The sequence below is a fragment of the Ovis aries genome, chromosome 18 (assembly GCF_016772045.2).
Source record: "Ovis aries strain OAR_USU_Benz2616 breed Rambouillet chromosome 18, ARS-UI_Ramb_v3.0, whole genome shotgun sequence".
Taxonomy (NCBI): domain Eukaryota; kingdom Metazoa; phylum Chordata; class Mammalia; order Artiodactyla; family Bovidae; genus Ovis; species Ovis aries.
In genome coordinates this window covers 67,752,268-67,766,549 of record NC_056071.1, presented here as the reverse complement: position 1 = coordinate 67,766,549, position 14,282 = coordinate 67,752,268, and the positions used below count along the sequence as shown (strand labels likewise).

At 51.9% G+C, this 14,282-nt stretch overlaps 1 long non-coding RNA gene across 1 annotated transcript; it reads right to left on the bottom strand.

The window, feature by feature from the left end:
• Nucleotides 1-291: 291 nt before the first annotated feature.
• LOC132658100 (uncharacterized) lies at nucleotides 292-6,397 on the bottom strand. Its single transcript, XR_009597162.1, has 2 exons — nucleotides 6,326-6,397; nucleotides 292-3,701 (listed from the first exon to the last, which is right to left on the bottom strand). It is a non-coding gene; the product is annotated as an uncharacterized LOC132658100 (long non-coding RNA).
• Between the last annotated feature and the right edge of the window lie 7,885 nt (nucleotides 6,398-14,282).

Below are 14,282 nucleotides of genomic sequence, written 5' to 3'. Positions count from 1 at the left end.
AAAACTTACCTAATTACAGATATAGAGAGAGATTAGAAACGGATACTGTAGTAGGAAAATTAGTGGAGAAAAAGAGGCTGAATAATTTGGTTTACGTGGAATACCAATCACCACCTATGTAGGCCACAGGCGTCTTTCCGTTCTCCCGAAGGAGAGGAGGCACTGAGGCCTCCCCGGTCCGATCTTAGAAGCCCAGGCAAAATTAGCAGGCTTGGTGAGTACCCACATTCCAGATTGGAATTCAGCCAGAAAAACGGGGAGCAAGAAAGAAACGACACAGGGGAACCAGTCTTTCCAGAAACTGATCCGATTATTTTATTTTTTAGGTTTGCTTATATACCTTTTGTTATACATAGGGATGAATACAGAGTCGCGCGGGAGTCAGCAATCCTGACCTTTATCAAAATCAGGTGCTTCACATAAATGTATACAAAAAGGTCTTAGGGGTTTTACATCATCTTCTGGCCATGAGACCTGCTGACATTTTAAGAGCCTTTCTTTCTGATAACCAAAAAACTTATTTTTCCAAGGGTGTTTTTTATTAAACCAGGCACCACCATCTGAAGGTAGCAGATAAAGTTGCATTCCTATAGGGTGAGGGTGTAGTGGGTTACAACTAAGACAGGAATTTATTCAACCTAAGGTTAACATGATTAGTCTTAAAGGTTAATACTTATTTCTCCTATATGCTTAAAGGTTACTACTTATTTCTCCTATATGCTAGTTATATTCATTATAAGGGCAGGAAATATGGATATTTAGCAGCAAACATCAGCCCAACAAATGAAAACCCTTCACCAATGTTCCCCTTAAGATCTATTTAATCTTAAGATAGTGATAAAGTTACATTTTTGCATAGCAAGGACACAGTGATTTATAACAAAGTACAGTGATCTATAACAAAAGAGAAAATTCATTAACTCAAAAAGTCTAGTATTGCTAACATCAAAAACTACTATATTTCCTTTTCTATATTCCAAATACATTAATATATTCCCAGGTGCCTAAGGATACGGAGGCCTCGCAGCAATCATTGACTCAACAATGAGAAAAGCCCTATGCTAATTAAGACTCTCAAAATACTCCAAACTCTCTGTGCTGTTTATGGTTGACAGGTTGTCACACAAGCTAGTCTGTCAGCAGAGAGGTCTGACCTGAGACACCCTTGTCACACCCAGGGCAGGGAATTAGCAGCCATTATTGGCACAACAAATGAAAAACCCTTCATCAATATAATTCCTACCCAACCCACTATACTAATAATTTCTAACTTCCCAAAAGAATCTGCCTTTAGTAAGTCTAAACAATCACATGTGGCCAGACGAACCTGTACAGGCAGGCTAGATAACGTTCAGAGGAGTTCATAAGTTGAAACACTCTTGTCATGCCCAGGAATTTTTATTGACTTGGAGCTGTAAGTTAACTCCTTCTCAGAAAGAGGTAATGTGGGTATAGGTGAGAGCATAAAACAGTAAAGTAGGCAGACCCTGGTTTTGGGGGTAGATGCTCGGGAACAGGGGGTCTCCTGAGGCTCTATCTCGCCTTTGCTTAATGCGGAGCCTCCTTCCTCATGACCTTTGCCACGGACGGAGTTCCTCACGCTGGGTCCCAGCAGGTGCGCATGTCGCCGTGAGAATACCATGATGATAGCTACTGCTATAGCCACAGTGGCTCAGGCCCTGACATAAAGCCCAACCTACACGCAGGTATGGAGCTGGGCAGTGCGTCCCCAGGGGCACTGGGCTCCCAACCAGGGTGCCTCCCCCACCAACTCAGGACAGTGAGCCAGAAGGGATGTATGGGCATGGGCCCTGGGCTTGGCCCATGGCCAGGGGACAAGGAAGGGCCCGGGGTTCCAGGCCACCTACCAAGAGCATTGAGCAAAGGTGGCTGAGGTCTTGATGAGGCAGCCATCCCAGGGAGCCCCTGACCCTTCCCCAGGACCGAGACTCCCCAGGACCAAGACTTGCCAGCAGGGCAGGGGTCCTGGCAAAGGGCCAGCCCTCCAGCCCCAGCCATGTGCACCCCCTGCAGGCGGAGGGGGCCCCTCTCGATGCCCCGGGGTGCTAGGGGGAGACCAGATCCAGAGGACTGTCTACATTCTAGCAGGGACTCTGCTGGACAAGCCAGAGCTTCCAGGCCTGATCTCAACCCACCACCCAAAATCAGCGTGGAGTGGGTGCCCAGGGGCCACTGAGGGCCTCAAGAGGGTGGTTCTCAACCATGCTCCAAGGCCTGGAGCCGTGAGGGCGCAGAGGGCATGAACCACCTGGGGAGGAGAGCCCTGGCCCTCAGCGAATGCCTCGTCCTGGGCGTCTGGGCCCCCAGCGTCAGGGCGGGGACAGGTGCAGGGTTAGGGGACGCAGCTCCCTGCACCTGCTCCCAGTCCCGCTGGAGCCACGAGGATGGAGCAGCTCAGTGCCGCCCTCAGGGCTGGGCCAGCACAACTGGGTCCAGACTCCCAGGACAGGCAGCAGCAGGAATGACCCTGCTCTGCTCCTGGGTTTCCTGGTGGGAGGCACCTGCTGGCCCGAGAGCATACCCAGCCTCAAGGTGACCGACACACAGGTTGCAGGCAGTTTGGGTTCAATCTGTCAACCCAGGAGGCTATCACTTGGCCGAGCCCAGCTCAGAGCCTCAGGACAGAGCCGGTGTGGTCATCGTCCACCTGGTGGGAGACACCTCCCACATGCTCCAGCAGGACGCCTGTGGCGCCATGCCTTCCACAAGTGCTGAGCCCGGCACCAATCCACCCACAGCCAGCCAGGCGGCCCAGCCCCTACAACCGCTCAGCCCTCTGAATGCCCCACATCCAGGGTCCCCACGCGGATGGCCTACAGCACAAACAAGGCTTTTTGCCCTTTTGCCAAGGGCTCTACTGCGGTGTTACTATAGCGACTACCACAGTGAGACATGGGGCAGCAAACACCTGCTAACCGTATGGCCGCCCAGCCCCACACGGCCAGGCCTCACGACCTGAGCTTCAGAGACCAGAACTTCAGCCTCCTGGGCCTCTCTGGGCGGATGCGGCCCATGGGCCCATGTCCAGACTCTGAGACGACTGCACTGACCCCGCAGCCACATGTCCTAGCCCAAGCTGGCCCTGACCGCTGGGCACTCAGTGCGCCCCCAGACGGGGTCAGGAAGAACAGAGCCCACACTGGGCAAACCGTCAGGTCAGGTTTCCCAGGGGCAAGACCCTAGACACCTCCAACCCTGCTGGGAGCTCAGGGAAGCTGACAGCAGTGGATGCTGGAGCTGGGGCTGTACTCAACTGCATAGGAGCTCGCCAGGGAGCAGGCTGTGAGGGATTCATGCAGAGGCAGCATCTCCCAGCATGCTGCCAGATCCAAGGTAGGGGAGTCCGGATCCGGCCCTGGCCTGCAGGGGCTCGCGGGGCCTCTCACATGTAGAAAGGGCGTGCAGGCGCTTGTGCAGTGTCCAGAGATTTTGGCCAGGGCAGGCACTGCAGCAGAAGCCGAGCCAGTGGCCAGCCTCTGCGGGGAGTGCCCGTGGGAGCCGCTACACCTAAGTCTCCCCCCCAGCCCTGCGGTGTGGCCACCCGCCCTCCAGGTCAGCCTGGGGAGCTCAAGATGGACTGGCGTCCCTACCTGCCAGGTTCCTGCGCAGGACGCTGTCCACGGCCACCCTGCTCTGGCCTCTGCGCAGCTTCTGAGTTTCCCCGGCGTGCCACCACTGGCCTGAAGAGGATCAGGGTGCAGGCTCAGCAGGACATCAGACCTGGGCTCAGAGAGCCACTTGGTCCAGGGCACACTCAGCCCTGCACCTGGAGGAGGGTCCTCCATGGCCACAGGGTGGGCTGGGCAAGGAGACATCACAGGCCACCCTGCTATTGGGCCGTCCAGACCTGAGTCAAGACTCGACTCTCAGAATTCTCCCCACCACGGGGCCTGTCCAGACCTGGGTCAAGACTCGGTTCTCAGAATTCTCCCCACCACGGGGCCTGTCCAGACCTGGGTCAAGACTCGGTTCTCAGAATTCTCCCCACCATGGGGCCTGTCCAGACCTGGACCAGCTGACAGCTCCCGAAGACTCCACTCCCACCAGACAAGACCAAGGGGGTGCTGAAGGCCAGCAGCTGGGGTTTCTGATGCCGGCTGCATCATGGTGGTAGTTATTATAGTGGTTATGGTTATGCTTATGGTTATGCCACAGTGACACTCTCTGGGACAAAAACCCCCGCCCCTGAGGGTCCACGAACAGGAATGCTGTAGGCTGTGTTTGGGGCACCGCCTGCCCTCCTGACCATTGGACTGCACCCTGCAAGCCCCACCCCTGCTGACTCAGGGCAGCAACAGCCTGAGGAAGGGTCCTGGGCCAGGCGCTGGGCTGCTGAGACCCAGACAATGAGACCCCCAGCAGCTTCCCGCCCCTGACCCTGGAGGAGCTTCTGCAGGCCTGTGACAGGCTGGGGACCGACCCCGTGGGCCCCGTCCATGACAGCTCCCGAGGGATCCATGCCCATCAGACGGGACCAAGGGGGCACTGAAGGCCAGCGGCTGGGGTTTCTGATGCCGGCTGCGTCACGGTGGTGATATGATAGGTATGGCTGTAGTTACTGTAGTGTCGCTACCACAGTGACACTCTCAGTATCAGAAACCCCTGCCCCGAGGTCCCAGACCAGGAAGCCTGTCCTCCAGGTCCAGGGCACCGCCTGCCCTCCTGACCATCGGACTGCACCCTGCAGGCTCTCACCCTGCTGACTCAGGAAAGCAACAGCCTGAGGAAGGGTCCTGGGCCAGGCACTGGGCTGCGGAGACCCAGACAGGAGGCCCCCAGAAGGTTCCCGCCCCCTGACCCCGAAGGAGCTTGTGCAGGCCAGAGGCCGGCTGGGGACCGGATCCTCAGAACCCTCCCTGCCATGGGGCCCGTCCAGACCTGGGTCAAGACTCAGTTCTCAGAATTTTCCCCACCACGGGGCCTGTCCAGACCTGGACCAGCTGACAGCTCCCGAAGGATCCATGCCCATCAGACGGGACCAAGGGGGCGCTGAAGGCCAGCAGCTGGGGTTTCTGACGCTGGCTGTGTTATGGTGGTAGTTATTATAGCGATTATGGTTATGCCACAGTGACACTCTCTGGAACAAAAACCCCGGCCCCTGAGGGTCCACAAACAGGGAAGCTGAAGGCTGTGTTTGGGGCACCGCCTGCCCTCCTGACCATTGGACTGCACCCTGCAGGCTCTCACCCTGCTGACTCAGGAAAGCAACAGCCTGAGGAAGGGTCCTGGGCCAGGCGCTGGGCTGCAGAGACCCAGACAGGAAGCCCCCAGCAACTTCCCGCCCCTGACCCTGGAGGAGTTTGTGCAGGCCTGAGGCCAGCTGGGCCTCTGCTGGGACACCATGGCCTCAGCCACTCATAGCACCTGTCATGGGTGAGCAGCGGGCCAGGATCAGACTCAAAGGCCCACACTCCTGGGTCCTGTCCTGCCCGGCAGCCCAACCTTGTCACAGAGGCCCCGGGCCTGGAGGCCAATGGGGATTCCAGGCAGCCCTGGGTCACCACGGAGCTGAGGGGAGCGACACTGTGAGAGGAGATATAACCAAACCGGCCCCCAGGTACCCGACCCCGGGCCAGAGGTCAGAGAGCAGAGTGCAGCCCGGCCCACACTGCCTCAGACCTGGGGTGAGACAGCAGAGCCCAGCGGTGCCTCATCTCCAGGTCCTGGAGCTGGGCAAGTGGGAGACTGTGTCCCCACCCTCCTCCATGTCTCCACAGTCACCGGCCAGAGCTGCCTCCAGTGTCCTGAGCTGCCCAGGGTCGTGTCCAGCCCCTGCGGACCCCGCATAGACACCCAGGAGGCTCAGAGCCACACTGTCCACAAGTGTCTGCCAGGACCACAGCCCCCCATGCCCTGCCTGCTGCCCAGGGCTGACCACAATGCTGACTCACAGGGAGCGGACCTGGAGGACCCCATGGGGGGCAGGATCGAGGCAGCACTCAGGCCCCATTTCAGGAGGGGGCCCCGGGAAGACCACCCTGAAAGAGGCCCTCAGGCCCTCCTCCCAGCCACGGGGGAGCCCCAGGGCCATCTCATGCTGGGGGACAGTCTCTCATGCAGGTCCTCCTCAGGAGCCCCACAGCGTGGCCCCTCCTGGTGTTTCCACCTTTACCCCAGCTCTGGGGTCTCAGCCACCCCAGGCAGCCCTAGGGCCCGGCCCACAGCAGGACCCCCAGGAGCCTGAGGCCCCTGTGGGCTCTACGTTCAGGTGTGTCCACAGCCTGAGCCTACCCACCATCACCCTGAGCCTGTCTGCAAGAGGGTCTGGACCCCGCTCAGGGCAGAGGTTCAGGGCGGCACTCACCAAGCTCCTTTCCTGGGTGCGGGCCACATGCCAGACCTCAGCACCAGCATGGTCTCTCCAGGGAGGTGGCTTGACACAGCCGGGCACCCCGGCAGCCTCTTCTCTGTGTGGCAACGCCTCCCCCTGCCTCCGCCCCCAGACAGGAAAGCCCTTAAGCCCCAGGCAAGCTCCAGTGACAGCTGCTCGCTGAGTCTGACTGCAAAGCCCCTTCCTGCCTGGCTTCCTGCCCTGCCCCACCCCCCACACAGGCCTGGAGGTCCGCAGAGAATTCTAGCAGAGAGCCAGACTGCCCTGCCCAGAGGCAGGGTGCCCTCCACTTCTCCCCTCGCTCACCATCCCAGGTCCCTGCACGGGGCCTGGGCGGGGGCTGCAGTCAGGTGCAGGCCTCACTGCAGTCCGTGAGCGAAGACGCCGAGCATGACAGGGAGGCCGGGTCTCCCTGCTCAGGCTGGTCTGGACTCAGTCAGAGTGACTTCCTGGAGGAGGCAGCACTTTCAGCTACAGTTGGAGGGAAGGAGCATCTAGGACTCGGTAACAGGACACAGGGGTGCACAAGGGCCCAGGGCTCTGCCTGCACCAGCCCAGGGAGGGCAGGGAAACAGCTCAGGGGCTGGCGGTTCAGGGCTCTGACACCCTGCGCTCAGCCAGGAAGGGCTCCAGCAGGCAGGGGCTCCTTGGCCCCAAAGCTCTCAATGCTCCTGACCCTGTGCAGTGGGGAAGGCCTGAGGGTCACACAGAGGCCCCCGACACCTGCTCCAGGTCCCTAAGATCCACGCGCAAAACTCCAATCCCCAGGGTCACCCAGAGTCTCACTAAGACGCAGAAAGCGGTGCAGCAGTCCAGGCAGGGCGCACCCAGGAGGCCCCGGGCTGCTGGCCCGCGATGCCGGGGACCCCGGAGAGCCCTCACAGCTCCCTCCCTGGTCACACTGCCATCCACCTGGAGCTCGACAAGGACCACTGGGAACGCCCTCCTTGGATCCTGAGAGCCGCTGTTCCCCTCGCTGTCAGTCACCAGGGTGCGCACCCTCAGGTCCTGGCCGGTCACAGGCCCCGGCCTCCTCTCCATCCACCTTGGCCCAGGCCAAGCACCGGACATTGCCACACCCACGGCCCCAGCTCCGGATCACACTTTGCCTGCTCACTCCCCTCTCCAGTTCCGTCCCTACAGTCCCCCTGCCCCCAACCCTGCACCTGTACCCTCCCCACCCCACCCCCTCACTTTTCCCTCCCTGAACCCCCTACACTGCTACTCCCCCCCTCTGCCCTGGCCCTGGGGTCTCCTCACCCAACTAGGTCAACCTGAAACCACACCCGAGCCCTGAGCTCCCTTCCGCCCAGCATGGCCCACGCCAGACCCCTCCACCCACAGCTCCCGTCCTTCGTCTCTGGGGCCGATCTTCCTCACACCCACCAAACACCCATCCTCCTCTCGTCCTTCCCAGTGCAGCCCAGACCCCTCTGCCCCTAGAGGCATCCACATGACCCTGGTATTCGCCGTGAAATGCACTGAGGTCCAAGGGCAGGGCTTCCAGAGTGCAGCTCACTCTCCGCCCATCCTGGGACGCAGAGGCAGTGTCTGGGATGAGCAGCCCCTTTGCCCACCAACTAAGGACAGCAGAGCAGAATTCAGACACATCCTTGGTCCCAGTGGTGAAGAATTGATGCTTTTGAGCTGTGGTGTTGAAAGGTTGTTGTTGAATTACGACGCCGGGATTCTTGGCCCCCGGAGGAGAAGAATTCAATCCAGGGCCAGAGACGAGGCTTGATTGCTCAGAGCTTTTGTGTAACAAAGTTTTATTAAAGTATAAAGGAGATAGAGAAAGCTTCTGACATAGGCATCAGAAGGGGGCAGAAAGAGTGCTCCTCTCCCCTGCTAGTCTTCAGCTGGGTGTTATATAGTCACCAGCAGTCTGAAAGAAAGGAATGTCTCAAAACTTAGAATGGCACCAGGCCCCTCCCCCATAGGATGTATTCTGGGATAATCTTGGCTCCAAATGGTTCATCTTGGGCCATAAAAGGATTAACTTGAATCTTGAAGAAGGGCAGAGCACCATACAAATAGTGTTATTTACATAGATTAGAGGAACAATATCGGAGTATAACATACTGGTTTATCAAGTAGGTTCTGAGCCAAGAGGCGGACAGACTTGAAGACAGTTTGGGGTAAAGGCATAGTACGTTAGCATGGCCTAAGGTAAACATTTCCATAAGAAAAAGGCATTGGTTAACTTGAGGTGAAACCAGGTATCATTATGACAACACAGAATTTTAAGAGAAACCTCCTTTTAAATTTGTATAGAGAAGGAAAGAATATCGCTACTTTGTTTCCTCCTGCCGATTAAGAGAGATAAAAATGTCTGACACTTGCAGGCTATTTCCTCCATTTGGAGACCCCTGGCCTTCCTGCCTGTTACCCTCTAAGTGCTGGAGAAGACTCTTGAGAGAGTCCCTTGGACTGCAAGGAGATCCAACCAGCCCATCCTAAAGGAGATCAGTCTTGAGTATTCATTGAAAGGACTGATGCTGAAGCTGAAGCTCCAATACTTTGGCCACCTAATGCGAAGAGCTGACTCATTGGAAAAGACCCTGAAGCTGGGAAAGATTGAAGGCAGGAGGAGAAGGGACAACAGAGGATGAGATGGTTGAATGGCATCACCGACTCAATGGACATGAGTTTGAGCAAGCTCCAGGAGACGGTGATGAACAGGGAGGCCTGGCGTGCTGCGATCCATGGGGTCACAAAGAGTCAGACACGACTGAGCGACTGAAGAAACTGAACATGACTTCAAAATAAGCAAAGCAGCACCTACACGCAATCAGACCAAACACAAGAGGCGAGGGATCTGTCGCTGCCCATAAAGCCCTGTTGGAGAGAAAAATGGGATCCAAGAATTTTATGCCCTCCAAAGAAGCAACTAGTGCTGAAATATATTTTCCACAGGCATCAACTTGGGAGAGTGTCTCCTTGAGGTCCTTCACGATTGAATGAATTTTATGTTTATGTATATATATATGTAGAGAGAGAGAGTTATAAGAAAATATAATATTATCTTCAATAGTCTATATTGTTCCTATTGAACATATATATGCAATGTGCATGCATATACACATATTTCATATTCAATATGTATAATATTGTTCAGTTGCTAAGTTGTGTCTGACTCTTTGTGACCCCATGGACTGTAGCCCCACAAGCTCCCCTGCCCTTCACTATCTCCCAGACCTAACTCAAATTCATGTCCATTGAGTCAGTGATGCTCTCTAACCATCTCATCCTCTTATGCCCCTGTCTTTTTGCCTTCTATCTTTCCCAGCACCTGAGTCTTTTTGTATACACCAACTCTTGGCATCAGGGTTACAAAGTAGTAACCCTGGGAGCTTAAGCATCAGTCCTTTCAATGAATAATCTGGGTTGATTTCCTTTAGGAAGACTGGTTTGATCTCCTTGCAGTCCAAGGGACTCTCAAGAGTCTTCTCCAACACCGCAGTTCAAAAGCATCAGTTCTTCAAAACCCAGCCTTTTTTGTGGTCCAACTCTCACTTCTGTACATGACTACTCAAAAAGTCATAGCTTTGACTACATGGAACTTTTGGCAAAGTGGTGTCTTCTTTCTAATATGCTAGGTTTGTCATAGCTTTCCTTCCAAGGAACAAGTGTCTTTTAATTTCATGGCTGCAGTCACCATCTGCAGTGATTTTGGAGCCCAGGAAAATAAAATCTGTCACTGATTCCACTTTTTCCCTTCTATTTGCCATGAATTGATCCTACCAAATGCCATGATGTTGGTTTTTTGAATGCTGAGTTTCAAGCAGCTTTTTCATTCTCCTTTTTCACCATCATGAAGAGACTAGTTCTGCCCCGAGTTTTGCCATTAAAGTGGTATCGTCTTCATATCTGAGGTTAATATTTCCCCAGAAATCTTGATTCCAGCTTGATTCATCCAGTTCAGCATTTCACAGGACGTACTCTGCATAGAATTTAAATAAGCAGGGTGACAATATACAGCCCTGTTGTACTCCTTTCCCAGTTTGGAATCAGTCTGTTTTTCCAAGTCATGTTCTAATTGTGGCTACCTTACATGCATACACATTTCTCAGAAGATAGGTAAGGTGAATTTTCCATGTTTGTTGTGATCCACACAGTCAAAAGTTTTAGCATCATCAATAAAGCAGAAGTAGATGTTTTTCTGGAATTCTCTTGCTTCCTCCATAACCAATCAAATGTTGGCAATTTAATCTGCGGTTACTCTGCCTTTTCTAAATCCAGCTTTTACATCTGGAAGTTCTTGGTTCACATTCTGTTGAAGTCTAGCTGAATGGTCTAGCGGTTTTCCCTGTTTTCTTCCATTTTAGTCTGAATTTGGTAATAAGGAGTTCATTATCTGAGCCACAATCAGCTCCTGGTCTTGTTTTTGTTGACTGTTTAGAGCTTCTCCATCTTTGGCTGCAGAGAATACAATCAATCTGATTTCGGTGTTGACCATCTGGTGATGTCCATGTGTAGAGTCTTCTCTTGTGTTGTTGGAAGAGGGTGTTTGCTATGACCAGTGCATTATCTTGGCAAAACTCTATTAGTCTTTGCCCTGCTTCATTCCACATTCCAAGGCCAAATTTGCATGTTACTCCAGGCGTTTCTTGACTTCCTACTTTTGCATTCCAGTCCCCTATAATGAAAAGGACATCTTTTGGGGGTGTTAGCTCTAAAAGGTCTTGTAGGTCTTCACAGAACCGTTCAACTTCAGTTTCTTCAGCGTTACTGGTTGGGGCATAGACTTGGATTACTGTGATACTGAATGGTTTGCCTTGGAAATGAACAGAGATCATTCTGTCATTTTTGAGATTGCATCCAAGTACTGCATTTCGGACTCTTCTGCTGACCATGATGGCTACTCCATTTCTTCTGAGGGATTCCTGCCCACAGTAGTGGATATAATGGTCATCTGAGTTAAATTCACCCATTCCAGTCCATTTTAGTTTGCTGATCCCTAGAATGTCGACGTTCACTCTTGCCATCTCCTGTTTGACCACTTCCAATTTGCCTTGATTCATGGACCTGACATTCCAGGTTCCTATGCAATATTGCTCTTGACAGCATCAGACCTTACTTCTATCACCAGTCACATCCAAGCTGGGTATTGTTTTTGCTTTGGCTCCATCCCTTCATTCTTTCTGGAGTTATTTCTCCACTGACCTCCAGTAGCATATTGGGCACCTACTGACCTAGGGAGTACCTCTTTCAGTATCTTATCATTTTGCCTTTTCATACTGTTCATGGGGTTCTCAAGGCAAGAATACTGAAGTGGTTTGTGTAATCAAATCCTTTATGATTATACACTGGAAGTGAGAAATAGATTTAAGGGACTAGATCTGATAGATAGAGTGCCTGATGAACTATGCACGGAGGTTTGTGACATTGTACAGGAGACAGGGATCAAGACCATCCCCATGGAAAAGAAATTCAAGAAAGCAAAATGGCTGTCTGGGGAAGCCTTACAAATAGCTGTGAAAAGAAGAGAAGCGAAAAGCCAAGGAGAAATGGAAAGATATAAGCATCTGAATGCAGAGTTCCAAAGAATAGCAAGAAGAGATAAGAAAGCCTTCTTCAGCGATCAGTGCAAAGAAATAGAGGAAAACAACAGAATGGGAACGACTAGAGATCTCTTCAAGAAAATTAGAGATACCAAGGGAACAGTTCATGCAAAGATGGGCTCGATAAAGGACAGAAATGGTATGGACCTAACAGAAGCAGAAGATATTAAGAAGAGGTGGCAAAAATACACGGAAGAACTGTACAAAAATGATCTTCAACCCAGATAATCACAATGGTGTGATCACTCATCTAGGGCCAGACATCTTGGAATGTGAAGTCAAGTGGGCCTTAGAAAGCATCACTACAAACAAAGCTAGTGGAGGTGATGGAATTCCAGTTGAGCTATTTCAAATCCTGAAAGATGATGCTGTGAAAGTGCTGCACTCAATATGCCAGCGAATTTGGAAAACTCAGCAGTGGCCACAGGACTGGAAAAGGTCAGTTTTCATTCCAATCCCAAAGAAAGGCAATGCCAAAGAATGCTCAAACTACCACACAATTGTACTCATCTCACATGCTAGTAAATTAATGCTCAAAATTCTCCAAGCCAGGCTTCAGCAATACATGAACTGTGAACTTCCTGATGTTCAAGCTGGTTTTAGAAAAGTCAGGGGAACCAGAGATCAAATTGCCAACATCTGCTGAATCATGGAAAAAGCAAGAGAGTTCCAGAAAAACATCTATTTCTGCTTTATTGACTATGCCAAAGCCTTTGACTCTGAAGATCACAATAAACTGTGGAAAATTCTGAAAGAGATGGGAATACCAGACCACCTGACCTGCCTCTTGAGAAATCTGTATGCAGGCCAGGAAGCAACAGTTAGAACTGGACATGGAACAGACTGGTTCCAAATAGGAAAAGGAGTACGTCAAGGCTGCATATTGTCACCCTGCTTATTTACCTTATATGCAGAGTCCATCATGAGAAATGCTGGGCTGGAAGAAACACAAGCTGGAATCAAGATTGCCAGGAGAAATATCAATAACCTCAGATATGCAGATGACACCACCCTTATGGCAGAAAGTGAAGAGGAACTAAAAAGCCTCTTGATGAAAGTAAAAGAGGAGTGAAAAAGTTGGCTTAAAGCTCAACATTCAGAAAATGAAGATCATGGCATCCTGTCCCATCACTTCATGGGAAATAGATGGAGAAACAGTGGAAACAGTGTCAGACTTTATTTTGGGGGGCTCCAAAATCACTGCAGATGGTGACTGCAGCCATGAAGTGAAAAGACGCTTACTCCTTGGAAGGAAAGTTATGACCAACCTAGATAGCATATTCAAAACCAGAGACATTACTTTGCCGACTAAGGTCCGTCTAGTCAAGGCTATGGTTTTCCCTGTGGTCATGTATGGATGTGAGAGTTGGACTGTGAAGAAAGCTGAGTGCCGAAGAATTGATGCTTTTGAACTGTGGTGTTGGAGAAGACTCTTGAGAGTCCCTTGGACTGCAAGGAGATCCAACCAGTCCATTCTGAAGGAGATCAGCCCTGGGTGTTCTTTGGACGGAATGATGCTAAAGCTGAAGCTCCAGTACTTTGGCCACCTCATGTGAAGAGCTAACTCATTGGAAAAGACTGTGATGCTGGGAGGGATTGGGGGCAGGAGGAGAAGGGGACGACAGAGGATGAGATGGCTGGATGGCATCACAGACTCGATGGACATGAGTCTGATTGAACTCCGGGAGTTGCTGATGGACAGGGAGGCCTGGAGTGCTGCGATTCATGGGGTCGCCAAGAGTCAGACACCACTGAGCAGCTGAACTGCACTGAACTGAAGTCTAGCTTGAAGGACTTGGAGCATTACCTTGCTATCAGGTGAAACGAGAGCACCTGTACAGTGGCTGGAGCATTCTTTGGCATTGCCCTCCTTAGGGATTGGAGTGGAAACACGATTTCCAGTCCTGTGATCACTGCTGAGTTTTCCAAATTGGCTGACATATTGAGTACAGTACCTTAACAGCATCAATTTTTAATATCTCAAATAGCTGGGCTGGAATTCTGTCCCCTCTACTAGATTTGTTCCTCGTAATTCTTCTGAAGGCCCATTTGATTTCACACGCCAGGATATCTGGCTCTAGGTGAGTGACCACACCATCTTGGTTGTCCAGGTCACTAAGGCATTTTAATATAGTTCTGTGTATTTTAACCACTTCTGCTTAATGTCTTCTGCTGCTGGTAGGTGTTATTTGAGATTTTTCTTGTTTTTCTATGAAGGCCTATATCACTCTGAACTTCCCTCTAGAAACTGCTTTTGCTGTATCCCATAGACTTTGTATGTGTTTTCATTGTCTTTTGTCTCAAGATAGTTTCAATTTCCTCTTTGGTTTCCTCGTTGACTCATTGGTTTGATAGTAGTATGTTAT